Source organism: Rhea americana, unplaced genomic scaffold (genome assembly GCF_003343005.1).
Source record: "Rhea americana isolate MKP2758 unplaced genomic scaffold, rheAme1 scaffold_20, whole genome shotgun sequence".
Classification (NCBI taxonomy): Eukaryota; Metazoa; Chordata; class Aves; order Rheiformes; family Rheidae; genus Rhea; species Rhea americana.
Genome location: NW_028186150.1, coordinates 5,146,281 through 5,172,675, shown reverse-complemented (window position 1 = coordinate 5,172,675; position 26,395 = coordinate 5,146,281). Strand labels below are relative to the sequence as shown.

General features: G+C 38.3%; 1 long non-coding RNA gene across 10 annotated transcripts in view; it reads left to right on the top strand.

Moving 5' to 3' along the window:
• The first annotated feature begins 21 nt into the window (after positions 1-21).
• The window catches only part of LOC146596523 (uncharacterized), a 38,828-nt gene continuing 12,454 nt past the window's right edge, over positions 22-26,395 (top strand). The window contains exons 1-8 of one of the 10 annotated variants that reach the window (XR_014895724.1): positions 60-413; positions 3,508-3,573; positions 11,345-11,458; positions 13,668-13,862; positions 15,582-15,674; positions 16,937-18,178; positions 18,431-18,638; positions 22,759-22,855. This is a non-coding gene — a long non-coding RNA (uncharacterized LOC146596523). The other 9 variants (XR_014895723.1, XR_014895722.1, XR_014895720.1 and 6 more) reach the window with 9 other exon arrangements.

Sequence of the window (26,395 nt, the reverse complement as noted above, 5' to 3'; positions counted from 1 at the left end):
TGGGGAAGGGGCGTGGCGCGGGGCGAGTGGCCCGCCATTAGAAGGAGGCTGCGGTACGAGAGCGCGGCTCCCGGAGCAGGGCCGGGCCGGGCCGGGTCGTGTCGTGTCGTGTCGTGTCGTGTCTCGGTTTGCGGGGGCAGCGGGTGCCCTGGGGGAGGGGGTCGCCGGGGCGCTCCTCCCCGGAGGCTCCGGCAGAGCGAGGCGCGCTGGAGCGGCGGCCGCGGTGCCCGCCGGCTCCCGTGCGCTGCCGCGCGGAGCTTGGGCCCGCCGTTGGGCACCGCGGTTGGCTTCGGCCCTCAGGGCAGCAGGGCTTCTGAGAAACGGCGAAATGGCGAGGTGTCGGTAACGCGCGGTGCGCAGCAGGGCCTCGACGCGTGTTCGCTAGGCACTGTAAAGAGCGCTGGCTCGTGCAGGTACCTAAAACATAATAATTTCATTGGTGTCTTTTGTTACCCTTAACTAAGGATGTTTTGCCGAAAGCTGCTAAGTTTTCTYTCCAGAGAGATAATTTTTGTCTCCACCTGCTGGCAGAAAATCATATTACTAACTTTGAAGAACGTGTGTGTGTGTGGGGGGGTGTCAGTGACAAAATAACAGAAATACTAAGGTGTGTTCTCCACCRCGTTGTGTAGGGTGTCTGATATCAACCTGACTTATCTCAGTTGCTCTTTGGCAGGGTTTGATTTCTAAAGGATGTTTATATCCACAAGAGCAAGTGACTGAAAACAACGTTAAAAGGGTTGGGAGAGGGGAGGAGAGAAACTTTTTTGTATAAGTGCCCCTTTTAAAATATAGAGGTCACCAGTCATGAACCCTAAGCATCTCCTATGTGAACTAAGATACAAATGTCACAACTGTGTTACTTTCCTAGAAACAAAAATTTTTCTCAATTACAAAGTAATTTCATCTGTGAGATGTGCTGGGCCAAAAAAAAAAAAAATCTGTACTTCACTATGTCTGTCTTTAGCTCACCAGTATTGGATGCTAGATTGATATTCAAGGTGTTTTTAGATGAGTACAGAGCATGTGGAAGGGTGGCAGTTCCCTCCCCTGGGGGAGCCCTCTGGATGCTCCTTCCACTGCTCCCAGGGTCTCTGTGCCACTCCCCTGTTGCTCTCTGCTCACCACATCTACCTTTACTGTGCTGCACTGAGCCTGGTCATTGTTAACTGATGACTTCTATCGAGCAACAGATACCAGATGTTTTACTGAAATCTAGGCACAGTATTTCTTTTGCCTGGAAAATGGACTTGAATAAAATTTGCTTAGTTTCATACAAGCAAGCTGAGTTAAGTAAGCTTATTATGCTTGTGTGATACCTGTTTAACTTTTGTAGGTTTCTGTGTTTTTTTTTTTGTTCATCATTCTAAGCTTTATTTGAAAGTTTAGAAACCACTTTATTGAAACCTGATGCAAGGAATATGTGGTTTTGCTCTCACAAGATGTGCAGTGGGGGAAGGAGGGCAGCCCTGGTGCCTGGCTGAGGGAGGTAGGGGGACAGAGTGGGACCCTTTGGTGGGGGAGAGAACAGGCTGGTGCTTATGTCCCCACCCTTGACAGCTGAGCTGGCCTCAGTGCCATGGAGGTGCTAATAGGATAAGGGTTTTGAGTGGTTAGTTCAGGGAGAGAGCTGGTTGTGGCTGATGGTTGATGAGGTTGACTGTAGCACATAGGCTGTTTTTGTAGTCAGTTTGCACAGGGTTTGTGCTACAGATGAACTGAGTTCTTGTTCCCTGTGGAAGGTGTGAAATCTATAGCCTTGCTTTTCTTCTTCCTGAATGCCTAATGGCAACTGGTATTAASTGCATGAGAAGAAAGAATAATGTATACCATCCTTGTGCATGCAAATGCTTCTCTGGTGTACTCTGTAGTGATAACTGGCATTATGCAACTCCCATCTATTCTGCTTGTAAAAACTTTTATATGAATAGGTGAGCAGTAGGATCAGCTGCTTTATCTGTAATGCAGTTCTTCTGAAGTTATTGGAGGCATTCTGAAATAAAGGGCAGATGGAATATGGTAAAAATTCCACTGGAGAATTATTTTATTAAAAAGAATGAATTATCTGCTATTGAATTAATTGTATTAGACTCTTCCTCTAGAATCTGTGGAAAACATCAACAGTCTATTGTAACAGTATAAAAGCTGAAGACTGCATTCACTCAGGCTGTAATTATGATTGACTCTGCTTATTTTAAGTAATGTATGTGCTGTAGGTGCAGTACTGCTTTTACAGAGGAGTTTCCTTTTGTTCCACTTTTAAGACTGCTTATGAATTTCATACAGTGATTCCTTCTAGGAAGGAACATAAGCAGTACTTGGAGCAGTGAAAGCAATGCAGAGAAGATTGCTCAAGTTCTGGAACTTGACAAGTTAGTCTATTTGCCCGTATCAATCTTTAAGTCTTTACTACAATATGGAACAGTGTCAGAAAGGGAAGAGTGTTCTCTTTCTAGTAGTCTCTGACTAGATGTCATTGCTGCAAGTAGAGAAGTGTAGGTTTGGTTCTCATGGCAAATTTGTCATTCCTGGTCACTGATTCAGCTTAATTTTCCATGTTAGTTTTGTTACATGTGCAGTGTTATGTGAAGTTACTTAGTTTTGTATAGCTTCTGCTAGTTCAGAAAATGAAGATTCATTGTTGCATCTGTAGAAATCTAGACAGCTTTACTAAGCCACCTGACAGGAGAGACATGAGAAGGAAGCAAGAGAAATACTGGAGTTTTATCTATATGCTAAGACCTTCTGAAAGAACACTTGAAAGGAGAAGTCCAAAACAAGCTCCTTGAGAAAAGGATTACGTCTTAGTTGGTAGTAACTAAATATGCATGTGTGTGCACGTGGGGGAAGATTTTCTGTTTTATCTCTGCTATTAAATCTTTAATAATTTCAAGTTATTCTGGCAGCCTCCGTGTTAGTATGTGCAAGCTGATGTGCATTCATATAGCAGATCTTGATTTTGTTTTGAGGTGCTTTTAAAAACTAGTGAGTCAGGATGCTCAAGTATTAAAATATGCTCTTTGTACCCCTGCCCTCTCCTGGTCAAGGTTCATTACTTGCTACAGATGTGACCATTTCAACTTGAGTTTTGTGGCAGCTGTTGATAATATTTTGTTGCCGAGCAGTTTAGAAATTGATGAGATAGCCTAAGATTTAGAAAATTTTTACTGGCTTTGCAACAAGCACTAGAAATACAGGGTCCTGAAAGGGTGATTGCTTTATTTTTGAAAAGAGTAATTTGAGTGCTTATCTCCAGGATAAGTGTTTGGGCTGTGGATTCCATCTTAACTCTTGCTGCAGAGGTAAGAATCCAAGATTTATAGAATTTAAGAATGGTCTTTAGTGTTTTTCTGTTGCATGGCTAAAGGAACTTAGTGTGTAGGTTGTATCGAACCCATTTTAGAAAGCCCATTTTCAAGGACCTAACTCTTGAGTTTTAGTGTTCTAGAAGTGTTTTAAGAGTATTTTCTCAGAATGAAAAAAATCAATGTTGATTTGTTTACCTAGAAATGAAAATGCCATCATGGGTCAAGCTTACCAAGTGTCAAGTTCAAAAGCTGTTGTCAACAAAAGGTAAACTACATTAAAATGTTTCAAGGTTACAATTTTTTATATTTTTTTTCCCGTGCATGTTAGTTATGACAATATGATTTGTAGTCACTTGCTCTCATTGTTTAAGTTCTATCATGAAAAACGTGTCATTTTGAAAGTCTTCCTGTGTAGACTACCAGGAAGATAAAAATTCATGATAGAGTTATTCCAGCTTAAGAGCTTGCGATGATTTATTCAGGAAGCCTTCTACAGCATGGGGTCCCAGCCATCAATACATTGCAATTTAAAACTTTAAAGTTACTRAAATTTATTGGTTTGCATAATATTTTCTTTGCCTTTATGAACCCAGTTCATTATTTGCCTAGTAGCAATGTAAAACCAAACAGAATCACTTCCACTTGTATTCAGAATTGTCAGCTGCTTTGAAAGGCTGAGAACCTCAATGCTGATTTTCTTACTATTGGTAAAGACTATAGGAGGTATCAGCACTAGCATATATCACTAAAGCAGAATGCTAGAGTCTGGGTGAAGGTTAGGTTGACATAAATGTGCTTTTTTTACTCTTGCGGATGATAGAATCTTAATTTCGTGAGACTCAAGTTAGGTGATATTTTGAAAAAGAGGACAGTGCATCAGAAAGTTGTACTTTGCACTAGACTGTGCTTCAAAACTTGTTAATATGCAAATATTCTGCTGATCCCTTATCCTGCTTTAGCTATTAGGTTTTCCAGTATCTCTTTAGTATTTCTGAACAGATACAAATATTTGAAAACTGTTTYTATCTAAGCTTTGGTAATTCCTGGCATGTAGAGCTTGAATTATAAATTGCACAGGTCAACTCTCATTGCTCTTAACTTGATTGTAATTCCTTTATTGATTGTAAYGTAGATCTTGTGCTGTTCGGGATGCTTTTATCTTTTTTTTTTAAGTAGTTTTTACTTTGCTCTGCACCATACCGTTAACTGGAAACTAGTTAAGGTAAATGAGACAAGACAAAGTAACTGTCATCATGCTATCATTATGACTTGAATAAATTCTTTCTTAGGACAAGTCCATCTGTTAATAATCCCTGATACTGTTTTTCTGACAACACTTAAGAAGCCTTAAAATTAATGGCCTAAGCAAAAATGCTTAGAGTACATTTGGATTGCTTTATAATGTAGAATTTATTGGAAGAAACATACTTTGTCAGCCTAGAATGATATCTCAAGTACATTTTTGAGGTACAAGGGAAATGTATTTTGGGGCTTAGCGTCTTTGGTGTTTATTTCTGGTTCTCACAGCTGTACTTTGAGCATAATGTGAGAACATCTGTTAGCAGCATCTGCTATCAGAGATGATTTGGAAGGGTCACTTGCTTCTTTATTTCTTTGCATTTCCAGCCTTCTGTTCATTTTCCTCTACACAATCCCTCTCTCTTGAGGCAGCATGTTACTTCAGAGATTCTGGGTTAACACTTAAAGCTATTACAAATTTAGTCTTTTTTAAACTCATTAATACTGCATTTTTATAAATCAGGGTTTTTTATTGTAGTAACTACATTCCAGGTTTGAAGATCATTCTAACTTTCATTTAATCATAGAGTAATGATTATATATCTTGTTCATTTCTACGAAGATTTTGGAAGCCTAAAATCTTAACAAGAAACTGTCCTTTTCTTCATTTCATCTCATCTTTTACTGAAGTGTTGTTTATCCAGAGAAATACAGTATTTTTTGGTAAGGACATCCATATTCAAGACTACTTATTTTTGGTCATTAAAGTTATTCTGATCAGAATGATTTTTTTATTAACCCAATAGAAAACTTTTTAAGGTTTATCTTGGAAGACCAGCTTTATCAAATAACAGAATTTTCTATTGAAGCTGCTAAACATCTGAACAGATTCACAGGACCATCTCTGTTATACATAGTTATATATTTCTACAATAATTTGTGTTTTAATGCAATAGAATATTGAGTTTCTTTGTGGAATTGTGGTTTGAGATGTTCTGCCACATAGAATGTGGTGATAACTTCTGGCTTGAGATATTAAAACTTTTTAATATCTCATATCTCAGTAAGATTCTGGTCTCTTTCTGGAAATGACACAGTGAGGTTTGCATGTACTCTGAGGTACTTAGGATGGAAGTGTTATTGTGGCGTATGAAACAGTTTATAGAAAGACAGCAAGTTTTTGTTCTTATTTTTTGTACTGCTATGATAGAATTCTTGTTCAGTCTTGAATCATGTGTAATGAATGTTTTGATACAAAAATGCATTAGGAAAGTCTTGTCCCTTGAAGCTCTGCTGTTTAGATACTGAATTCCAAGGTTCTCTGTTAAAGGTAACCTGGTTACTGAGGTTATCTGAAGTCTGGGAAGAATGGATGTTTTTTAGCTTGTCTTGATGGAGCTTTCACAACTGTTATGGCTTACAGATTTATTTCTAAGCACTTGATTTTTTTTAAAAATGTTGACTACATTTTTTTTCCCTCATAGTGTATGGGTGCAGATTGTATTTGTTCTGGAGTCATCCTGTAGTTTTTGAGGATTTTGTAATTGTAGTTGCCTATTTCCTTAAATGACTTTTTCCTCTACTAGTGGTAGGGAAGGAAGCTCTCCATTAGAAACTGAATCTAGTTATATAGAGACCRCTGCACAAGCAATTCCCTGAAAATGATTATTTTCTAATTTTTTGTTTTTCGCAAGTTGTACTTCTAAATATAAGTTTAAAAATCCTCTTGAATTTTTACCCCTGCCTCTAACTGAGATCAAGCTCTGAGTAATAGTTCATGGCATAGGATTAAATTACATGGTCCTTTAAGAATCTATATGGTTACTGTGACTATCAGGCTAATAACAATGAAGTTTTTAATGAACTACTAGTGAGTTATTTAAAAGAATAAATGAAAGCAATGCACAGTTTGACAGGTATATCATTGTACTGAGTATAAAACTAATTTGTTTGACCTGGTTTTAACAGGTCAGCCTTCTATTTGCAACTTGATCTTTTGCCTTTGATTAAAAAGTATTTTTCTTTTGGATATTTTTCTTCTTGGATCAAAGACTTGGATCAAAGTGTTACTCACATTTTAACTTTAAATCTAAGAATAACCATATGAAATGGAATACTTGTCTGCTTTTTTGACTGTTGCAATCTATCTGTGAACAAACAGCTATCAGTTACTACTGCTTAGTTTCCAATTCATAGAACAGAAGTATAGGGATATAGCATAAAGCTTCATTTCACTCATTTGGCTTGTATGTTAACAGAAGATCTTGCAAGTACTTACAATTTGAAGCTCAAGAACAGTCTCATTAATTTGAATTGTAAGAACTGCATCTCTGAAATCAAGCTTGGATTTAAGTAGGATCAAGGCTATGGATTGTAAGCTTTTTGAGGATTGGATTGTGTTACCATTTTCTAATAGAGTGAGTCTCTAGACATTTTAATACAAATAAAAATATTTTAAAAACTTCAGATTAGCAGGAAATTTTCTGTTGCTTCAGGAATTAAATTCAAATAAATTCAAATGCTGTAACTTCTTGTTAGGCACCAGAGCCATGAAGTGCGGTATATTATGGTGGGGGAATTATTTTCTTATCTTTGAAATACACAACCAGACTATTGCCTTATAAAGCAGTCTTTTGTAAAAGAAAAGGAATTTCTAAAAAATCTGAAGATTTGCAGAGGATTTCGTGAAAGGAAATTGATTATTTCTGTTGAATAGGAAGAGTAACATATAGATGGGCTAACTTAAGTACCTTTTTACTGCAGAGTTGGTCTACAGCAACTCAGATGTTTTCAGTAATTATAGTTGTCATTGTCACTTGTGATTTGGTAATGATGAAATGGTTCCTTGAGTCTAGAAAGATTCTGCTTATTTACATTTGCTCCATGTAGCTTTTCCAATAGCAGAGGAATCCACTCCTCAGTTTATCATCAGTTTCCTGAGCAGAGAACTGGTCTGGTCTTCGTAGTCTTTGAGAGACTTCTTTGTCATTGTCCTTAAACTCTGCTTTGCAAAATTTTCAAAATAGGATACTTCAATTCCGAGAGCAGAAAGACCTTACTTGAATATATATTCCTCTTAGCTGTTTAATTGGGTATCTACATGTCTTATATGAGGTGTGTTGGAGTTTTCTTGAAGTGCAACTAGTGTTTTTTCCAGTTGCAGTAAGTATTCTAACTTGGCCAAGTCTTCAGATTTTTTTTATAAGCCTCAGGGCTTACAAAGCCCTGTAAGCTTTTGTAAAGGAAATGCTTCAGTGCTGAAAAAGGCAATTAAGYAAAGACTAAACTATTTAAAATCTGACGTTAAAACATTGTGCCAGACATATGTGCCTTTTAAACTTTTCTAGAAGAGCACAAAATAGATTTCAGGAGACTCATTTATTTTTAGTCCAATCTATTTCTAGTGAGAGGATCCTAGTATGCCTTATTCCTGTGAAATACCTCTTCTAGAGCTATCATGAGTTCAATGTATCTGGAGACTGGTGCTGGGCATAGCAGAACTGAGCTTCCTTGCACTGGAAAGCTCTGTATCTGTCAGGTATCTGATAATAGCTATGGGTATAATTAATCTCCCTTATGTCCATTGGACCAGAGGAAGGCTTATGTGGTTGGAAGAATGCCTGATTGCTCTCAGCTTTTGCCCCAACTGTATTTTAGATAGTAATGCACTTCCTGTAGCTTAATAGATGTTGTGCCTCTCCCCCGTTCCTGATGAAAGTGCCTATTAGTACACTCCCAAGGTTAGGCATCTTTCAGCTCCTCTTTGAGTTTTCTCAGGTTTATTCTCTTAACTTGAGTCTAGAGTTGAAGCATATAGAAMAGTGTTCTAGATCAGTTTCACCACCAAAATTGAACTGATACAAAAAGTCTTTGTAATAAAAATAACTGATTAGCAGCATTCYCTGACTTACACTTAGGTGTTTTGTAAATTAGTATTGTGACTTATTTTAATCTCAACATAAACATGGATGAAATATTTTCCATGAACTGACTGATTATTTAGAGAACAGTGCCTTCAAAACCTGTTTTCCTTAATTTTGAAGAGATATTTGGGCAGCAGTATGAGTATTCAGCAGGGAGGATGAAGATTACTGAGATCGGTATTCCCCAAAAGGTAAGAATCACAGAATCAGTAAGGTTGGCAGGGACCTCTGGAGATCATCTAGTCCAACCTTCCCCGCTCAGCAGGGTCTCCTAGGGCATGTTAGACAGGGTTGCATCCAGGCAGGCCTGGAAGATCTCCAGAGAAGGAGACTCCACCACCTCTGTGGGCAACCTGTGCCAGTGCTCTGTCACTCTCACAGGGAAGAAATTCCCCCTCACGTTCAGGCAGAACTTCCTGTGCTTCAATTTCTGCCCATTGCCTCTTGTCCTGTTGCATGGCACAACTGAAGAGAGTTTGTCCCTGTCCCCTTGACACCCTCCCTTCAGGTACTTATACACACTGACAAGATCCGCCCTCAGTCTTCTCTTCCCCAGGCTGAAGAGGCCCAGCTCTTGCAGCCGTTCCTCATAGGGCAGATGCTCCAGCCCTCTCATCTTYGTAGCCCTRCRCTGGACTCTGTCCAGTAGCTCCATGTCTCTCTTGTACTGGGGAGCCCAGAATTTTGTCTTGTCTGTGCTTCCTGGTAGCATACAATTTTGTCTAATTGACAGATGCAGAAATTCATAATATCCCTTCAGGGCCTAGAGTGTTTCTGGTGTTAGCTTTAAGCCAGACCAGAAGAATCATTGCCTTACTAGCCATGACAGCCTTTATGGGGTTAAGAGCTCCATGTCCCAAATGTCCTGTGGACCTGGGAARTCTGGTAAGTGTAATAATACACTTGAATATCTGAGTTATGTCCAAATATATGGATGCAATCCAGCAAACTTACAGAATATGTGAGTATGTTAAGAACCCATTACTGAGGAACTTGCATTACAGGCTAGTGTTGAATCGGGTGAAAATGACCTAGTCTGTGTTTCTGCAGCATTGCTGTATATCACCAGGACTTTATTGGTTGCCCAGCAGATGAGGCAGGTATTTCTCACAGGTGGTTATGCTGGGTCTTCAGGGAAGGCTTATACTTTAAGAATTTGTGTTGCTGTAGATTCCTGTGGGAGAAAAGTTTTCAGTGCCAATGAAATCTGTATTTGCACCAGCTGTGTAGGAAAAAATCTGCCCAGAGAAAGGGGACTGATGATGGAAAAACTATCAGGATGTAAAGGAAAAAAAGTTAATCTTCAGCAGGACTCAATGGCAAAAATGCATAGCTAATTTCCCCACAAGGTAGATGTGAGTATTTATGAAAGGATCTCCTGTAACCTTCTAAAGAAGTCACAATCCCCATGAAATCTAGGACAAGTCAATGAACAGTGGGAATATTGTAGCATATGACTTAGCAGCAGGTAGCTGTAAGAAAATAGGGCAGGATCTGCCAGCCCTTAGACCTAGGAGTTGTGTATACTCTTGACATACTGTACCACCTTGGTTTTTACTTTAAATTTTTTTCAGAGTTTCAAGGATTTAATCTAAATTTCAATAAAAGCATGCCTGCTTAAAGTTTTGACTTGCCTCTGAGGATGACATTAAATTATGTCAATACTACTTGTTAACATAGTTTAGTTGTAATTAACCACTGTGATTGGTATCAATCATTGCATTTTGCTGCCAGATATAGGATGTGRTGGGGCTTCATAGACTGTGCCTATGAAAGGCATTTAGAAGGTCTAAATCTGTAAATACTGTAGAACATCTGATAGTGCAATGGTATCCTCAAGATCTGGTGGAATTGCGCACTGGAAGGTATTCCTGTCTGCTGCTGTTGACCCTTTTGGAAAACTTAGTCTGAGCTACTGGTTAAATTTGGGGTTGGAATTGAGGAACTTAGAGTGAGGAAGTGAGTGTAATTGTAGCTTTTTTGAAAGGGGAAAAATGGAGGTGGATGAGCATATGAAGGATATGGCAAGGTTTTAACCCTGAAAGTATGCAGAGCAGGGCTTTCCTGATGTGAAACTCAGTAGCTCATCCAGTGCTGAGACASTACAGCTGGCTGTGACCAAACAGAGCTTGCTTCTCAAGGCTCTGTTTTGGGAGCCTCTGTGTTCAGTGCAGAGCCCTGAAATCTATGTGATCAGGAACTAGGGGCTTGCAAATGGCTTGTGTTTGAGCACTAATGGTATGAATGTATGATATTCATATCCTCACCTGAGAGAGAATGAGTGCATGCCTGCAAAAATCTCTTGAGTTATGTGGGGARTACAGAACATGTCCTGTGAGGAAGAACTATGGGTATCTTCTGGAGGTGTAAGAAATCTGGTAGCCAGTATATATAGGCTGCAGARAGGCAAGTGAGTTTATTTTTTGACTCCTATTTTGCATGTTCAGTGTGGCCTTGTTTTCAACAAGGCTCTCAATATATTTAGGAAAGGTATTCTGCAACACAGCTGATCTTCAGTTCAGCCTCTAGTTTCTGGTTATAGCAAAAAACAATTCTCTGGAATGAGATTCGAGTCCCAACATCAAACTGGAAATAAGCTGAGGACAAATGGGACAGAATTGTGAGGTGGAATAGATGAATGTRTTTTCTCAATGGATTAACTCTTAAGAGACCTGCAACTGAATTTAAACCTTTTTCTTATGCCTTGCATATCTATAACAAATTTATTCAAAGGAAAACCCCTAACTTCAGTAAGCTATTTTGATCATATTTTTGGCAGTGTTTTTGAATGACAAAGTAGTGGAGACATGCTGATGTTGTAATACAGTTTTGCAGTTGGTGCTGCTACTTAATTGATTTTTCACTTGGTTGCAGATGATGGCCACACCAGGGATGATCGCAGAGAGAAGCAACACCTGTGGTTTTACCAACAGAAACAAAGAATGTGATAGAGACCTGTGTCATTGTTGCCAGCAGCAAGGAGCAGCTGTAGGTTTCTATTAAGATCTATCTTTTCTTAGTTGTACTACTTAGGGATCTCCCAGGTTTTTTGTGTGAGGTCTGTGAGGGGGACCCCTCTAGATAATTTCTGAGTCACTAACAATTTAGAATGAAAGAAAGCCTCCTCATCCTTCAGATTTTATTCTAATTTGATTGTAATCTCATGTTTTAGAGGCTACTTTGCAGCATTTAGTTAGGTTTTGTGGTCTCTTAATTTGGATATTAATTGTGCCTCAGATACTATTTATGCCTGTATCATTTTGGCAATTTAGCGTGTATCAGATACTGTTCCAATTTGAAGTTTCCTTTCACTGCTGCTAAGATGCAAACAGGGAATCTAGCTATACATAAAATTCTGTGCATTTGAGTCCTTTTTATATTTCTCTAGTCRGTAGTTCTTTGTACTTGAAGCAAAATAGAATTAATTGGAAAAATTTTAGTTTAACATTCTGTTAAACTAGGGGCAAACTTCTATCACAAGGGAGTTTTTTCCTTATTTCTCAACTGAAATATTTGAAGGGCTGCATCATACTACTTTTTAAATTTCTATTTCAAACTATTACTATGACATTTCTAAGGAAATAGTTTTCTAGTGAAATAAAGGACTGAAACTTCAAGAAATAAATTTCTAACAAGGTAAGAAAAGGAAGTAGAGGAAAATGTTGAGATCTCTATTTTAATCCTGGAAGAGTTAGTTTTCATTGTATAGCTGTCTTCTGGAGATGAGATGGGTCAACTTGAATATGGAAATCTTTACCACTTCAATATACAAAATTCTTTTATCCTGTAAGAGGGCTTTTTAGAGAACTGGAAGTCTTATTCCAGCTCTGGTATTTCCTTAATTCACTAATGTTTCTTTGGTGTTCTAAGTTTCATTTTTTTTCTTCCTTCCAGAGTATTTTATGCCTTGTATTCCATACCAAGTTTGTTGCACTAAATACAATAGGAAAGTAGTATCAGTATCTGAAACATGTAGGAAACACCTGCTGTATTTTGTGTTCACATATCTTCTAATAACAGAATCAACAGTTTATCTTAAGTTGTGCTGAGACAGTGATTCTTATGTATTAGATTGTGGATCTGTAAAGTATTTGACTTTCCTCCTCCCTGACCTCTGCATCTGGCATAGCCTGTCTGATACCCAGGTAGGGTTGGGAAAACATGAAGCTGTCTCTTGTTCATGGAATGGCACAGAAGTATAGTGGTAGGTGGTCTCCTCAAATGAGTTAGAAATTCTCTGTCAGTATCATGAGCTAGTGCTCTATGAAATGTTTATTCAGTAGTAGAGTTGAAGTCCTGACAGAAAGACTTCAGTTGTTACGGCTGGGTTGGCTAATTCRCCTGAAATGTAGTGATCATGTGTGTTTATCAGAGTAGATTGTAAATCAACTTCTAATCTATTAAAACAATTAAGAACAAAGTTGATATATCCATTTCTATTTTACTTGCTTTAATCTCAAATATGTTGCTTTTATGTGCAATTTAAACCCTTTTTGAACTGTTAAACCATGCTAAATACAATGTGGGGAAAAAAAGCAATATTTCTGCATCAACTTTCTACTGTCTATTAGTAGCTCACTAACAGCAATCCTGAAAGTGCTTTGTTGGTGAAGCTTGTGGTGTTGGTGCCTCTCCATATTGCTGTCAGTAAGAAACCTTACCTTCCAATTCTGAAAGATGACTGTAATCAAGGTGTCAGTATAACTTGGTTATATTGTTTAGMATCTATCTTCAGACCACATGGATTCTTACTCTTGTTGTTGCCCTTTCTGTCTTTGTATTTTTCAAAAACTGTCTACTCTAACAAAATTATGTTAATGCCAATGTAACAGTTAATAGTAAATTCTTTTCTATTAATTGTTTTCCAGTATACTAGGATGAGGAAATAGAATCAAATGTTAACTTCAATAACTGGTGTATTCCATTCACAAATCTACCCCTAAAACATGATCARACATCCATGATAGTTTCTTACTATGTTTTTTGTCGAATACTTTAAAAATTATCGGTGTGGCTTAAGGATCTCTATTATTTTCATATATTGTAGAAGGTTTAGCAAGCAACATAATACTTTCTGGGATCTTCATACCTCACATAACTGGACTTAATGCTTGTGACTTCCGACACATACAAGGCAGGGATTATTGCACAACAGACAAATTTTTATTTGTACATAACCAGCTTTTTTTTCTTTAAGGCAGTATGCTCTAGTCATAGGGCATCAGTTGGAAGATCATGGCATTGTGGTGGAAATGATATGCCTTATGTTGGAGCTGGGTTGTACATGCACTCCAAGAAGTTGAAAATGGTGGTTATCCCTTCTGTGTTCTTGAGCCATCAAATATAGCACTTTCCTCTTGCACTGCAGTCATGCTTCATGAAGCTATCAAAGGTAAGCTTAGTTTCATTTAGAGATGTCACTTAAAATAGTCTTTGTTCAAAGCTGCATTTTAAATATCTCTGAATCCATTAAAATATTAACCACTGGGTCATTGCACTTGGTAACAAAATTTGATCTAGTTAAGATGAGACAGCTTTTAAATAGTTCACTGAATTCTAATTTGTTATATGTGGAGTGATTAAACACTCTCTTGGGTTGCTTCTCCCTATATGGCATGAAGTGCAACCAACAACTCAGTTGGAGAAAGTAATAGTAGGAAACTATGAGCATGGGTATATATGTGTGTATGTATATATTTTTAAAATCCATTTACATTGCATCTGTGTGGATGGGTCAAAATCTGTCTTAGACTTTCTGACTTTATTTTTAGAACTTTTTATTTTAGGCTTAATTTTACATCTTTTTGCATGTCATATCACAATAGCAAAAAGATACTTTCCTAATGTAAAATAACTGCCATGTTTTCCACTCAGGTAAACATTCTGAATTTAAGAAAAGTTATCCAAATATTCTTATTTCAGTTAAGTGTTTGTGGAAGTCTATGGAGTTGAGAATCTTTATTTCAAAATTAGCCTAAAATCATGAATGACCTTTAATGTTTTGACAGAGTAGGAGGGAGAAATTATAACTTTTAGTTCATACCTCAGAGTTGCATATAGCCTATGTTAAACTAACCTCTGCAAATTACAGGAGGTAAATATTAATACTGAACTGAAGGCTTTAAAAATCTCATTCAGTCATTATACACAGATTTAACATCTATATTCTATTTTTTTGTAAATGTGTGAAGTAGATGAAAACATGAACCTGATAAAAGCCAGCTATCTGTCCTCTGTAGTACACTAACATGCCTGTGGAGGATGCACTGCCTCTGGTAGTTAAAGCATTCGGGAAAGTATTTGCTGAGTGTAAGCAATAGGAACATACTGAAATTTCACAGAAGGCAGCTGATCTGGTGGATGACTACCTAGGATAGGAGCTCTGAGTTACAGTGTGCCTCTCAACATCAGATATTCCCTGTTAAGTTAGGGAAAATACTTGTACTGGGAGTAGTTGAACTCRAATACATGAAGACCAAGGAAGATGTGATGGAAGATAGCAATCTTTTCCCCTGAAACACAGCTTTGTGATTTAAATCTGATACAAACAAACTTGGGTATGTTCCAAGTAAACAGTTTGTAAATAAATGATAGGCAGTAGAGATCAAAATGTCACTAATGAGCATGTGCTTTTATCCTGAAGTAGAACGTACATATTCTTCRCAGAAATGGACACAAAGACATATACCCAAGCCCCCTAATGGTCAACTGCTCTCTCAAGTCACAATTGCAAGTTAATATTTGCTGACTGTCTTTTAAGACTATGTTTAAGTTTTAATGTTGTATGCATGTAAATATATTCCAGTGACATCCAGCAGAACCTCAAGCAGAATGTGACTCTTGGTTTAAGAGTTCATTGAATGGCTTATATGCTTTTTATTCAGAGTTTAAAATTCAATGGAATATCATTTAAAGCAAAATGATCCCAGTTGCTCATAAGTTATAGGCTTTGGAGATCTGCACCATTTTGGTCATAGGAGTAACTCTATGGAAACTTCWTGAATCTTGTCACATTAAGGGGATAGTGAAATTCTTGCAAGTTACTGCTTGTGCACTGTCGTTAACAATGAATTCCTAAGAACTGCTTCCTTGTTTTGTTCTTTTAACCTAGGCCTTGGTGAACAAACTGATCCTTCAACTGAAGTTGACACAATGTATCAAGCAAATATGAGGCCAAGTTCTAGCATAGCCATCCATACCTCAGGTAAACGTCTTCTACTTCTTCCAACACCAAGCAGGAATGGTCTTCTAGGCTGGTCATCCATGCTCAGGTTAAAACTGCATTGTTGGGTGATAAACCACTGGGGATCTTCTGACCCCAGGTCAGCAGAGAATTAACTTCCCYGTATCAGGTTTGTATTTCAAACTAATTCATTATGTCAGTTTTGACTGACTTGATCACTAGCCACAGTGTATTAAAAAAGAACAAAATAGAGTATCTACCCTGTGAATTACAATGAAGTAGAGAGGTGGAGCATAGAAAAATCTGAACTTGCAAATACTTAATGGCAATCAAATAATAAAGACTGGAGCTCAACCATATTCTTCTCAGAGCAAGCTTTGTGAAAGGATAGGAGTAGGGGAGTATGCTATTCTGTTTAAAAATGAATCCATTCTATAACTATGAAACTGCAAAGATGTAAAGCTTATAGGGTCTTTCATGTCCTTAGTCTGAAACCAGATTTACCTACTGTCCTTGTGCTTATTTGAAGTTGGTATGGGTTGAGGTGAACACCTGACTATTTTAGAAAGGCTTTTTCCATACCCATTGTGAACTTTCCCATTTCCCAAAGCTTTCTTATTTTAGTTACCAAGTTGGTTACAATTCTTTTTGAGTTACTGAAGCTCATAGGAAACCAGAAGGGCAGCAGAAACAGCAAGAGAGTTTCAGGCTCAAGAAAAATGGATAAGAAAAATTATAGTTGATTATGTAAAAGGTTATAAAGAGGGGGTAAGTTTTCTCCGTTCTATTGTAGGTAGAATAATAAATAATTGATAAAATTTGTAGTGAAGATTTAAGTCAGATGCAAGGAAGAACTATGAAGTCTATGGGAAATTGATACTGAAACACATTCCTCTGGAGAGGAATAGGAATTGATGAGATGTGTACCATTAGTGATTGTATGGGTATACATGATCCATCAGAACAGTAACAGCCAGAGGAGTATGTTGGCTTTTCAATGTGTCCTCATTGAAATCTTATTCAGACCTGCAGGATATTAGGTGCTTGAAAGGAATAGAACTGCATCCAGCAATACTGGACTGTGGTATTTTAGTGTAGAGATACTAAACATTACTTTTGGGGGACTAGAAACAATTAAAAGTTTATAGCAAATCATATTTAGATGAAAATTGAGTTCACTTAGCTTTTTGCTGATGGGAGAGAATTGATGTTTGCATATAAGTACGTGTGGGGAGGATCATAAAATGCAACTGACTTAAACTACTTGTTTTATTTTGTTGCAGCTGTTCATGATAAGCCAGTGCAGCACCAATGGGGAGCTAAACCAAAGCTTTTGCTCAACTAAGATGACACTGCTGACCCTGCGATGAATAGTGGAATGCACTTAGCAGGATGCTGGCTGTGCTTTTACAAGGCAGCAGAGCATGACAGACTTGAACTGCTGGTGTCTCTGTGCTCACTTTCTGACTCAGTCCCGGGAGAACTTCTGAAAATACAAGAAGACTTTTCTATTAAAATGAAATAAATGTTCCTGAAGGTTGGTGGTGTTGCTTTATAATTTTAAATTAGCTGTTGAACAGTCAAAATAAACCTGTTATACACAGTTGTCACCAATTTAGTGATTGAACTTCATATGATTTCCTTCATTCAGGTTAAAATACACATGTCCAGTCAGGTTTAATTTTAGTATGTATCAGACAGGGAATGGATGGAACTTGTCTAAAGTTAAATGAAATCCATGGGCTGACAGGATTTTATATTTATTTTATAAAATTCATGAAGAACTGAACAAATTTATCTTATAAAAAGCTGAAAGTGAAARGACTGACTTGAACCTCAAACAGAATTCTGGGTGTCACTTGCTTGTTTAATAGCTTAGAAATAGTTTTAATTTGATGCCTTAGATATTAAATGTTTGGGGTTGTTTTTGGTATTTAGATTCTTATAACCTCAAGTTACGAGGGAGGTGAAAATAATGAAAAAAGAAAATATTGCAGTAGTTATACTCAAAAGCAATCAAATTATGTGAGGGACCACTTGAATTCATAGTCGTGTACAAGCCAGATACCAGATTTAAATATTTTTAACAGCTGTTCTACTGAAACATTAAGTGTATGTGGAGTTAATATATGCTTCACACATTTGCACTTTTTTCACGGATTAAGTAACTGAAAACAGGAAGATGTGAAGGAAGATGCTAAAACTGTGTATCCTGAAAGAGCAAGAAGCAAGATGAAGTAATTTGTACAGAATAGAAATAGGAAGAATGTAAAGGAAATTTCCCTAATGCATTAATTATAGATATTACTTGCGTTCATAATCTCAGTATTTTTTGGGAAAGAAATCTAACTTAAATGATTGCAATCTGTTTTTAAAAATGGGAAGTAGCTTTTTATTTTGTATAGTTCTGRTATGTGTGTATAAGGTAGAGTTTTTCTTGATCTTTTTAGGGAAGTCAAATTTTTGCTTTTGTTCCTGAAGTCTTGGATAGTGAAGAACGAATGTGTGCTTATTAGTATATATGAGTAAGTCTTCTGTTACTATTTTTTCAAAGATTTAGGCTGTCTAATGCTTTCACTGTGGATTCTGTAATGGAGAAGAGCACTTAAGTATTGAAGGTTACACAGTGACTTTCAAGTTTACTTGAATTGCTCTATCAAAACTCAAGTTGACAGATGAGTTATTGAATGTATTATATGAAATAAGTCAATAARTGCAGTTTTGCCAAGAAACAATCACAGCTATAGATCTTAATGAAGTAAAATTTCTCTGCACAGCAAACCCTGGGAAATAGTATTCTGCTGAAGATCCAAGTGATGCTTTCCTGAGGCCTACCAACTTATTTTTATCTTGTAACTTTTCATTCATTGAATGCATTTCCTGAAACCATTAGGAACTGCAAACCCAAGAGTAAGAAGGAAACTTGGTCTTTGTCAAGACTCCCTCTAGTATGTTTTTTAAAATGGAAGCATGACTTCTGTGGTGGTAAGTATGCTAGTCCAATGGCAGTCCCCTCTTTAAATAGCGGACTAGCCTGGGAAATGATTGTAGCCCACCTGCATTCATCTGGCTGTTGATAATAAAATGTTTAGAACCGCAAGCATTTATACATTACCCTTGCAGTGTCCATGTGAGATAGATTGTATAGGCTAAATTACTTTCCCTTGGGAACTTGGAAACTTGTTACAGAGCCAGGAATTGAACTAATTCTCCTGAGCCCCGTGGTAGGTCCTTAATCACAAAATCATTCCCCACTTTCCCCAAAGGGATTACATGTAGTGGGTTGTTTCAGTCATTTAAGGGGCTTTGTTACTTTTTTTAACACTTAAAGTTGAGAGTTTGAGTTGAACTTTGGTAAAGGTGTTTATCATAATGCAAAACCTCCTCAGAAGACAATCTGAGTAAAAAGTTGAATTGCTGCTATGACATAATCATTAATTAATCAGGTTCTCCTCCTCCCTGCCCCAAAGGAAAGTGTGCTCCACCTTAGGTGGTAGTGAGCTGAAATCTCATGCATGTACACTCTTAACTCCTTTGCATGAAAGATGGGGAAAGAGGAAGATGCTAAAGCTGTGCATCCTGAAAGAGCAAGAAGCAAGGTAATTTCTATGGAATAGAAACAGGGTTAGGAAGAATGTAAAAAGAAATGAAATTGACTTGTCAGCTAGCTGTTTTAGTAGTTTTGAGTCTGACTTTACACATGTGAACTTCATCTGGAGAGTTATTTAATATTCTAGGTATTTGTAAAAATATATTAGAATTGTTAGACCTTAAGGCAGACTTAGGACAGATGAGAGACTGGGAATGTGTAAACAGCTATTTCAAGATATTTTAATGTGAAAGTATTTACAGAGTAGTTTCCTAGTAAGACAGATGATTTCAAGATGACATTTTAATTTGTGTTACATTTAAGGAAGGAAGCTAAGCAAACTAAACAGTTCACACCTCCATTTGGATACAACATTGGAACATTTCTTTGGAAGCTGACTTTTCAAGAGAATTAGATTTAAGCTGCAGCTTTGCCAATCTGAGTTGGAGGTGCCAAGTGAAGTAAAGGGATCAAATTTCCAATTTCACTTCACTTCTAGTTTTCCCGTTGCCCACAAGTTGCTGCAGATTTGTTCTAAAATATACTGACCTACAAGTTGTGCRTGCAGTTTGTCTACTTACGTGGAAGAACTTAAGTTTACCTGTCTTTCTCCTGTATTTAAAACTTTTGATATTAAAACTGATGATGAGAATAAATATAAAACACGATTTGTATTAGAAGCCTGTGGATGCTGTTTTGTGTACATGTAATAATCCTTGAAGCATTCTCTGTTCAATCTCTCTGTACTTTCAGAATACTGTCTTGTCTCAGGTGCCTAGTTTTATAATAGTAGCTTGAGACTTATGTTGTCTTTTTCAAGAAAGAAGACACATCAGATGAAACTTTAACCAGAAACCTGCTCTAGTGATTAAGTAAAAAAGGAAAGAACTTTCATGTCTAGTTAATGCTGACACATGGCCCAGAGTGCTTGAATTATTGAATACTTTTCATATCACCAGTGCTTCAGTTGATTTAAATGTCYTTGGGGCTTATATGATATATTTTAAATGCATTGTATAGTTCCTGTTATGCATTTGCCTRTTTAGCTGAATTTACTTCCCTGACAGAAAACTTGGATTTAAACTACTTTTCAGACAAATGCCAGTGCTACTCTGACCCATTTCTGAACTCTAATATTTTATCTGGAGTGAAAAAGCAATCACTTTGAGCTTTAAGCRGCCTGTCTAGGGGTTCTTGTGGTCTGACAAAGTTTGGGAAACAAAGACAAGAGAAAAGTGACTTTCTAGCTTAAAGGGGGAGGTGGAGTAACTTTTTTTTGAGGTTATTTACTTTACACTGTTTCAATCTCTTACTTTCCATAGCAACATCAACCTAATGTTACAAGAGAGATGAATGAGTGTGATGGCTGCAGGTGGAGGTAAAGCAGAGAAACTAGTTTGACCCCTTGGGTGGGGGCAGCTGCTCTGGATCTTTCTGATTAAAGAGCTGGAGAGGAGGGGAGGAGGAGGAGTTCTCACTTCTGGCCATTCACCAAAAACCTGGGCTTTCAACACAGATAATGGAGGGCCACGAAGAGTCTAAAGCTTTTCTTGGTGTAGCATATCAAAGTGCTGAAGGAGTTGAGCCCAATAGCTGCTCCAGTCCTAACAGAGGAGGCCACAGTGCCCTAGGTTCTCCTGTTTCGGTGGGCAGAAAGAGCTCTGGGTGCCGTCTACCCACCTCAGACCAGGGTAAAAAGCTACAGTGCTTCCTTTGCATGCATTTTCTTTTGTATTTTCTATCACRTTATTTAAAATCATGAAAACCCCAAGCATGTAAGATGCTTTCCTTGCCTTGTGTGTGAGCTCCTGGCATTACAGGAGGGAGCCCATCCCTGTGCTGCTGGGACAGRCTGGGGGAACCTGGGCAGCTGTGCCCAGGGCCTGGTGTGGGGCTGCCACAGCTGCAGGCCTGGCTTTGCACAGGAAGACTGCTGCAGAGCAGGTCCATGGTATGAATGTGATTAGGACAGGTGTCAATTTTATGTTATAATGTTAAAATGCTGTGTGAAAAACTGAGGAGTGGATTTATCTGCTACTGTGTCATGCAGCAGGCACTAGTGTTGTGGGCTCTTGACAAAATAGTGAAACCTTTATGTTAAGGATAAACTGAAACCTCAAGCCTCTCAAGTGCTCAAATGAGCTGTGGGGTTATAATGGAAAAGTTGTTGCTTTATGAAGGTGATTAATTTAGAGTTTTTCAAAAGGGGAACATCGAGTAAGCTAGGGGTTAAATACCTTACCATTAGTGTTATGGCAATAAATGTCAGTCTCTGCAACAAAGGTATGTTGGAAAATACAAATATTGGTGTGTTTTTTAATTGCAGCAGTGRTAATGTTGCTTTAATTTGTAAGTGTGTGATGAAAGGTTGGCAAAAATGTCCTTAAATACAGTTCTATTAAGCATTTACTATTTCTRTATTCTTCCCCAAACTTTTCTTTATCTATGATAGGATTGGGCACACAAAAATACTTTGACATATTTTGTCACTTTGCTTTTCAATTTTAATGCTTTTTGCTAAAGATGAAAAGACTGCCTGGACATGGGAAGAAGGTATTTCCACTTGTGACAATAAGCTGACTAAATGAAACTTAATTTTTCTTTATAGGCTAAACAAATGGGGTAAACCTAAAACCCTTATACTTTCATTTGTGCTCATTTGTGTGTTAACTTTCTGATTGTGAAAGTACATGTTATTGTGTGTTTTCTTTGGCACTTTTTCCTTATGTTTTTATATATAGTGTTAATGGAATGTCCCACTTACAGATTTAAGTGGGACTGTATAGGGGGAAGATCTGATGAATGAAATGGTATAAAGAGCTGGCTTAACAGTACTTAAGCTTCTTTGATACTTGAGTAGCTTCTTGCTATTCTTCAGTGAGACGTAATCTTTCAGCATGGTCACTGCCAAAGTCTAGCTTCCTCTGGAGTTATAAATCCTTGTTTGCTGTGTAAATTTTAGAACCAAATGGCAGTAATGGAAGACGATAGTCCTGATTGATTTAAGATTAGTCGTCTGTGCAGAATGCTAGCATTCATGTGTTCTTTGCATATTGAGGCGATGTTAACAGAATGCTAAAGCTGCCGTGCAAACTTAAAAGATGCCTGAACTGAGGCCAGTTCAAGGCTATCCTTCATGTATGTGACAATGATTATTGTTCACAGGATGTTTATTTCAATGTATTAGAGATATTTTAAGATCAAAGCCTTCTTATGTAATAAAGGAAGGTGTTGCAGAAGTTGGAAGGCTCCTTGTAGATAAAAGTCAGCAACAGACTCTAATCCTYTAAGGCTATGTTAAGCCTGACAGCTGACAGATCACAAAAATCACAAAGCTCTTCCTGTAGTCTTTTGCTTGTTACAGCTTTTTTTGTGTAACTTCAGGCAAACCATATAAAATTGTGTAACTGGGTCCTGTTTGTATAGGGGTTTCTTTATTCTGGGTATGCAGTTTGATATGCTGCCAATTGTGTATTCAGAGTGTTGTATAAAGCTAAGTCCTTTACTGCTCTTCAGGCTGGGTGCCCAAAATCAATGGATTCTTTTGACTGCTGTCAGAAGTGACATGCTGGAGTAAAGTCAGAGGGAATGAGTATGCAGTGTACACTAAATGGTAGGTGGTAAATAAAGGTAACTATCTTACTAATAGTTTAAACCTGATAGAATACTAAAATAATGAATTCCCTATTAACTAGTCATTTAATTAGAGCAGTTCTGTTTTTAAATATGTAATCTTGTAACTGTCAATTGTCATATGGGATGTGTGGGACAGACCTTATAGTGGCCTTTTACATGTCCTAGTATCTGAACACTTTATTCTGCATCTGTAAAACTTTTTTAAATACAGCCTGTGCGAGGCTCGCAAGGATATGAAGAGCAAAGAAGTGATAGTGTTCCACTGTCTCTGTTGTTGCAGAGACCTATGAGCAAAACCTGCGTGTACAAKGACTGGGAGCAGTAACCCTCATGCTGGTCCACCCAGAGAGCTCATAACTGCAAGAGGCCAAAGTGTAATAGTTCAGAATGAGATTTTTCTCAGGTATTTGCTGATAGTAGGGGCCTGGATCTGAAAGGGAGGCCAGCATCCTTGGTCAGATGCGTAGGGGAAGGTACTGTTGAAAGGACTGACGTACAGGTTGCGGAGTGGTGTGTGTATCCCAGTCACGTCTGTTACCTAAACCTAAACCATTTTGTCAGGCTTGTTTTGCATAATGAAACAGTCCTACTGTCTGTGTCCAGTCACTTGTAGGCTCTCTGCGAGCTACCTGCATAACCTTTTTCTTTCCAGGTACTCCAAGTATCCTGTCTTGTAACTCTACTTTCAGTGCTGTCTCCGTGTTTCTAGTTCTTTTATTAGTTTGCCCAAATCTACATTTACATTTGCTTTACTTTGTTTGGTACCAATTTCTAGTGCAGTTCAGTGCAAAACAGCTAKTGAACAATTTAATGCCTAATTTGGGTCTACCATCTGATGTTTGGAGGGAACAGTGCTAGATTATGTAATTTCTGTAAAGTAATTAGATGTGTCGAAGCAAGACAAATGCAATATAAATAGGATGAATGGAAGTAGAGACTCTTGCAAATGTATCTGCTGCCTCTGGTGAGCCACACTGAAACTGCAGCAGTGGATAACTTGATTCTCATGGAACTTGGGAGGTTTCAAGTGCCTTAATCTTTCATATAAGCATTTAGGCTCTTGTGTAAAATCTTAATGAGACTTCTGCCACTGTGTGGAAAAGTAGGATCCAGAAACAGGCTGTGGACTAGACGAGTTGATTTCTTGAGCCAAGTACAACCTGTGTTGTAGAATAAGCATGTCTGACTTCATGATTAAAAAAAAACTTTTTTCTCTGAAAGCTTTGCAAACAGCAAAGTAATGAGGTAGTAAATAGTAAAGACTTTGTTTAAATTGGTTGGCTAAATGGATCTTTGATCAGCAGAGACAACCAAAGGGAGGAGCTTGCTCTTGCTATGCCTCTAGAAACAAGACAAATTGTATCCCAGGTGGGAGATAGTACTCTGGAGAGTAACTTGGAAAGGGTTGTTGGGAGGAACTGGAGCTTGAACACTTACTGCTATGCTGTAGTGAAAGAAATAGTATGGTCTTTGCATGAGTTCTTGTTTCCATTAGAAGGGAGAATATTTATACTGGTGCTGTTTTCTGAGAAAAATACAAATTGCCTATTTTGAGCCTGTATTTTGGGAGGGGGTTTGGAGATGCCTTGGAAGYCTACTGGAAGGCCACAGAAGTGAGCCCTGAGTGTGAAAACAAGTTTCATGCTGTTCAGTTTCAAGAGATTGATTTTTCTCATGAAAAGATGATTGGGTATGATTCAAGTGTCTGTGTAGTTAGGCAGAGGAAGAAACTAGTAACTGGGAAGCTTTTTACCTTTGTTGATAAGGAGGCAATGTGCCCTAAGCTCTAAGTTTTCAGCCACTGAATMAACAGTTGTAGCTTATGGAGACATAAGAGCTCCCTGCTCCTTATGTCACTGTAAGGATTTGCTGAAACCACTGTTGATACTTTGATTTCTGATTCTTTTTCTGTAGTTTAAGGCTCCAAGARGTTAATTGCTTTAGACAAGTCATCTGGATGAATGGGCAAGCAGGTTATCTAATGATTCTGGGCTTGGATCTGTGGCAATAGCTGAGTTAACATTCTTAATTACTCCTCCCCATTGGTTAAATTGCTTGCAGTTCTGTCTTCTGTGGAAGTTTCTCATGTTTCAAACTTGCTGAACAGTCCATTCAATTTCTTTTTTTCCAACACTGTTCTTCCTTTTAAAATTGTCCTTAATGTCYAGTCCTAAAGCAGTTGCCTAATGAGTGACGAAAGGGGAAAACTCCTTAGTGAAACACTCACCAATTGATTTTTTAAGTTCACCAATAAGCATGCCTTTCTGGACTTTGATTCCTTCTGACTAACCTAGTAGGAGAGGCTCAAGTACCTGCCTTCCTTATCTTTGTAAGAGGGTGTGAATTTTAGAGGGGATAAATTAAATAGGAGATGAGAGTTGCTGTTTAATGCAGATGGAAATCTTGAGGATTGTTTTAAATTTGACATCCTCTTATGAGTAGAAGTCATCTAGGAAAATAACTCTGCAGCTACTGACCTGAGTTGGATTGACTTGGCATCTCTGTGCAATGAAGAGGGAGAGATATAATAAACAGAATAAGGAGAAACATGAAGGCATGGATTCCCAGAGTGAGGGTGTGAATGAGGCAAAGCAAAACTGCCCCAAAGAGTTGGTGCTCCAAAGCCAAGGAGAAAGTGGTATGAGCAGAAGAAACTCAGCAGCAGAATGGGAAGGTCTCTGCAGAGTACTTCAGGCTGCTGATCACATTGGCTTTTTTAATTTAGCAGTTCAGAGAAGGCCAAAATCTTATCAAAGTTGCTGGGGAGGCTCTGAGTTGCCTCAGCTATACGAATGAGCCCAGCAATTGTTTCGCTGGGAAAYGAATACCTGCCCTAAAACCCAGAGACCACCTGCCTGCTCCAACAGGAGGGTTTGTTTATATCCCCTTTCCAGGAGTATATAAATGTAGCCCAGAGAGGCATGCAGAGAAGGGAGAAATACCCATTCAGCTGGAAGCTTCTTGTCCTACCACAGAAGCTGCTAGGGCTTGGAAAGCGCATGGAGCTGTTGGTGTTTGCAGGGTATTAATTTGCCCTAAGTATTACTAAAAGGCAGAAATATATATTTCTTTTAATTTCCTTAAGTAAAACCAATACAGTAGAAGGAAAGAGGAAACTATTTCAAATGCATGAGAATGAAAAATCTTCACCYGAGAGCTTTGTTTGCTCTGGGGTGAGATGGTGATGGGAATGGGGCTGTGCGTGCAGTGGCTGCTGCACTGGCCAGCTTGGCAGAGGATGGTGGTGTCTCTGTAGAGCTCATCAGCACGTGGCAATTACAACCTCTCCAGCTGAGATTTTATGTTTAAAATAGTTTTATCCTGTTTTAAAAATGCGTGGGTTTCATGGGCACTTACTCGGCACTGACCCAGGCACTGTGGAGGAGGAGGTAATGAACAGGCTGAAGCAGCCGAAGGCTCCTTGCGCCTTCGCTGCCGGCGCCGGCGGCCGTGGGGCAGGGCTGGCCCTTCGCGTGTCCCGCCGGCGCGGATCCCGCGGGTTGCTCGCTCTTGTTCC